The sequence below is a fragment of the Pinus tabuliformis genome, chromosome 2_1 (genome assembly GCF_031772625.1).
Source record: "Pinus tabuliformis cultivar Carrire ecotype Pingquan chromosome 2_1, CPIR1, whole genome shotgun sequence".
In the NCBI taxonomy this organism is placed as follows: Eukaryota; Viridiplantae; Streptophyta; class Pinopsida; order Pinales; family Pinaceae; genus Pinus; species Pinus tabuliformis.
In genome coordinates this window covers 504,450,880-504,456,280 of record NC_142299.1, presented here as the reverse complement: position 1 = coordinate 504,456,280, position 5,401 = coordinate 504,450,880, and the positions used below count along the sequence as shown (strand labels likewise).

The 5,401-nt window shown below is 33.4% G+C and overlaps 1 pseudogene; it reads left to right on the top strand.

Moving 5' to 3' along the window:
- Positions 1–1,802: 1,802 nt before the first annotated feature.
- Positions 1,803–3,318, top strand: LOC149201151 (jasmonate-induced oxygenase 4 pseudogene; annotated as a pseudogene).
- Positions 3,319–5,401: the final 2,083 nt, after the last annotated feature.

Here is a 5,401-nt window from a genome sequence, read left to right as displayed (position 1 = left end):
AAAAGTTACTAATATCCATGGTAAAGTGGGGGTGAATATCGATGGTTAAGAATCTTGTTATATTGTTATAAAATATTTTGATTGTGAAATAGGTTATGATTGTTTAGAATGTGGTATTGATAAGCCATGGTATTAGCCCATGCTATTGTAGCAAAGTCTATTCACAAGTTCATAATATCAATGACAAAGTGGTGGTGAATATCCATGATTATGAATCTTGTCATATTGAATAAAATATTTTGATTGTGAAATAAGTTATGTTTTTTGGGCTTGTGGTATTGTTAAGCCGTGGTATTGTAATGAAATCTATTTACAAGTTAACAATATCCATGGTACAGTGGGATGAATATCTATGGTTAAGAATATTTTCATATTGTTATAAAATAGTTTGATTGTGAAATAAGTTTTTTTTTTTTGGCATGCGTTATTGATAAGTATTGGCCCATGGTATTGTAACAAAGCCAAATTTCTACAAGTTACTATAAAGTGAGGGTGAATATCCATTAAGAATCTTGTCATATCGTTATAAAACATTTTGGTTTTGAAATAAGTTATGGTTTTTGAGGTTACCATATTGATAAGACATGGTATTGGCTCATGTTAATGTAACAAAACTTATTCACAAGTTAATAACAAAATCAAAATATAACAAATTGAATTGTATTATTTTTATTACTTTAACTTTTTATTATTAATTGAACCAACTTATCGATGTTTGTACTCACCAACCACTTCCGACTTATTATTATTTAATTAAACCAACATTTAGAATAGTTTACATCCTTGCATTACATCTACACATCTACTCTCTCACAATCACAAGTTAATAACAAAATCAAAATATAACAAATTGAATTTTATTATTTTTGTTATTTAACTTTTTTTTATTAATTGAACCAACATTTACTTATCCCAATCACTTTTAACTTATTATTATTATTATTTTATGAAATCGGCTCTGCTGTAACGCAACCCTCTAACAGTTAAAAATAATAGAAAGCCTTTTTTTTTTGCCCGGCGGAGCCTTATCTATATCTATGGTTTCCCCGTCGTTACGACAATGTAGCTCCCGTTGAACGTGAAGCTGGAGACATCGGTTGCAATCTGCGTGCGAAGTGACTTATTAATTTCGAAAATTTCAGGTTGTTCAAATGGAACTGGTTTGATTATATCCGCATTTCTGGTTTGATTATATACGCATTTTTTAATGTATAAAGAAAGTTGAAGCAGTCTTAAGTTAGGGATGATAAAAGATTATATTTTTGCTTAATCGCAAGTTAATCAACGAAATTTCACATCTAAAGAAAGTGGAGGGAATTTTTTTATTTGGATATATAAAGACTGTATTTTTAGGATCATCGATGTGAGGCTTAGCTTTCATCGCTTTGACTTAATTAAATATGTATTACCTCTATAGAATCATGAAAGAATGCAAAGTTTCCGATTTCCATGTATTATTTCCTTACATGGCATGTGATACCTCAAATAACATGTGATGATATATGGGAGATTCCCATGCAAACTGACCACTCAACGCTATCAATAAATTATGTCTCCAGAACGATCACGAGGCCATGTCACACACTTAGAAATTCTATTATCTCGAGGGCACGTAGTTGTTACTCTTCATGAGGTAAGTCAGTTTTTGAGTGGCTGATTATGATGCCTAGTCGACATTCTCCCCTTTTGGTACAACGTCACGTTTTCCCATCCTTTTTCTTGAGTTTAATAATCCCCCGGTTTGGTTGTATTGTTTTAACATCTTGTGCTCAAATTCCTCGCTTCGGGCATATATACGACCTATGGGATGGCAAGGGAGAGAATGCGGTAGATATCTATTTGTCAGATTACAGACTGCTAGCAGTCCCTTGACTATTTATATTGTTCAGCACTTTGATCAGTTGTGTTTTGGACATTGCCATCCAATGGAGTGGCCTGAGACAATAACCAGAGTCCAATGTATTTCAGAGAGCGGCATTGAAAGCTTGCCATCCAGATACATCAGGCCTGATCACGAGAGGCCCCCGAAGTTGCGGCTGTTAACAGAGGAGATACCCATCATAGACCTCGCTGGTCTCTACGACGAAAGCCGGAATAAGACCATGGAAGACATATCAGATGCATGTAGAGAGTGGGGATTCTTTCAAGTTATCAACCATGGAGTTTCTGCGAAACTTCTCATGTCCGTACGTGAGGTGTCGAGAGAGTTCTTTTGTCTGCCGTTGGAGGAGAAGCAGAAACACGCCAACGATCCTGGGACTTACGTTGGATATGGTAGTCGAACTAGTGTGCAGAAAGGTGCGATTCTCGACTGGGGGGATTACTATTATCACAACTACTTGCCTCTCTCCATACGAGAGGAGGACAGATGGCAATCCAAACCGGATGAATACAGGTGATGCAGGAACTCCCTTTCCATTCAACGTTGGATTTTTATTATTCGTTTACACTCAAAATTCCACTTGGATGCATCTATATGGAGTCAATGGAGCATCATTTATAAGTTTCATTACGGAATCTATATAGTTCTTTATTTTTATCCTAATTCTGAGAGTGGAAGTGATGTTTATCGGTTGGGTTGCAAGATAAAACAGGAAGTGCTCCTTTTCTCTTGTTTGTGTAGCTACTCTGGAAATTTCATTATTGCTTCTTTGTGTCGACATCACAGGAGTATAATGAAGGAGTACTGCGAAGGAACGCTGCAACTCTGTAACACCTTGCTGTCTGTATTTTGGGAAAACCTGGGCCTGCCACCGGACCATCCAAATGAAGCTTTTGGAGGCGAGGGAATTGGGATTTCTGTTCGAGTCAACTATTATCCCGTATGTCCACAACCGGAATTGACTTATGGGCTGTCCCCTCACTCCGATCCTGGAGGAATAACCGTTCTGCTTCAGGATGATGTCGTGGGCCTCCAAGTTCGCAAAGGCGACTATTGGGTGGCTGTGCGCCCTGTCGTTGATGCTTTGACGATAAACCTAGGCGACCAGATGGAGGTCAGTATTTCGATCACTTTTTTCATTCACCCGTCAAAATCCGCCGATTGTCATAGTTCTTTCTATTTCTTTCTTCGCGCAGATATTGGCAAACGGAATTTACAAAAGTGTGGAACACAGCTGCCTTGTGAACTCGAAAAAGGAACGAATGTCGATCGCGGTTTTCTGTAACCCTAATGGAGACAAGGAAATCGGGCCTCTAAAGGAGCTGATTGATGATTCCAACCCGCCGAGATACGGAAAGATGAAGTTCAATGACTACAGGATGTTCATTCGAACAAGTGGGCCTAAAGGAAAGAGTTACCTGAAATCGAACATATAATTTCGATGAAGCAGCCGAATTATAAGTTCTTGTACTGGTGCATATGCAAGACAAACATCCTGTGACATGCATATCTGTAATCCAATGTGTTACATAAATTCAATCAGTTTGTGCATAGTCTTAGGAGACAAGTATTGCTCAAATACATAATACCCACGGATTGCCCGCATAAAATAAGCGTTGCCCACTTTGTATTTGGAAATTCTATATACATCTTATGAATTGTTTAATCTAGTCTGTTGTCTAAAGATGCAGTTACATATACCGATGCAAGTTTTATTGTGATTTGGATGTATGTATATTTCAGCGTAAAATAATATTTGTGACCGGGTCTCCTTGGAGACACACGTGAAGTACCCGCTTTGGCATTTAAATCCGAATCCTTGTTCACATATCATAATTTAGGAATACACGAAGCATAAGTATCCAATAATGGACACAACAAAAATATAACCCAATATAATGGAGACAACAAAAATATAGGCTTGCCCAGCAGGCTTGGGACCATCAACGCTGAAGGCCTGAAGCAATAATATTGATATCACAATCGCTTTTAAAACATTTCCCGCAAAGTTTGCCTCTACTTACACTGATTTAAACGATTGTTTTACATAATGGGTTTTCAAATATTGGAAGATGATAAGAAGAGGTAGCAGTTTGTTGGTTTAAAAAAAAAAACTACGATCACCTTTCTTTTAAATATTTAAGAAATATTAATTATATATAAGTAAAATGACCGTCTAAGTATGATATATTTTAGAATTAAGTATGATATATTTTAGAATTTTGATTAAATAGGTGAAATTTTTTTGGGTAAAATATTTATTTTAAATGTTTTAAATGAGTTTTTGATTTCATATATGTATTTAGATTGTGTAGAATTTAAAAATTAATGCGGTAAGTCTAACAAATCTCTCTATTTTGGAGTTTTTTTAAACAAAGTAAATTTTTTAGGATCCAATATTCATTTTAGATGTTTTAAATTAGATTGTGAAGAATATAAAATTCAATTTGATAAGTCACCAAATCTCCGTCAGAAAATATAACAAATCCCTACCAAATAACACGAGAAAATATACCTGAAAACCTTCCAATGCCTAACTTGAACATAGAAATTATAAATAAAACATTTCAAAACTATTTATAAATTAACATTTACCTAATACATATTTTTTTCCTTTAAACAAATCACACATAGTAATCAAAATCATTAATCTAATAGATTTAAACCAACTTTGTCTTAGTTCTTTAGTGTAAGATCAATTTATGCTACCATATTTCTTATATCTAGTTATGTCTGTATGAAATTATTCTTATAATCATTTGTAGTTGTTATGAAATGAATTTCAAATAAAGTAATTTTTTGGATTTATTACCAAATAGTAAAAATATTATTTATTTATATTAATTAATAACTTAATCATATGTATTGGGTTTTAGATAGACAGGGTGCTCTTTTAAGGCACTCCTTGATGTGAAGTCACTTCTTTAATTGCTCTCCCCATTGGGGTGATGTATCCTTGTCAAGCTTAACAAAAAAAATAACTTAATCACATGAAAAATTAAACATTGTTTTTTTTTTATTGCAAATCAATTAAATACAATTGAAAGAAAAAAATATTTCTTAAAAGCAATTATTTATAATTATTGTTAAAAATGGAAATATTAATAATCTTTTCTACTTCAACTTTTAACTCAAAATGATAAATTTAAATTTAATTTACACAAGGATTTCTTTTTCTATAAAGAAGGAATTGTATTTTTCAAAAGTATTACTTTCTATTATTAGTATTAAAATGTACCTATCGGAAAATTAACAATATTTTCTTATATATATATATATATATATATATATATATATATATATATATATATATACAAGTTAATTAGGGTAACATTATCTAATTCTATATGTGTTAATAATAGAAGACAAAGATATTATTCAATAAATTGAGCAGCTCTCAGGTGAGGGCTTCACCTGGAGACTGCCTTTGGCAGAATGCTCTACAAGCTCGTCATTACAAATCATGAATATATAGTTTACACAAATATAGAGAAGTTAGAAAAACTACCTAAGAAGTAT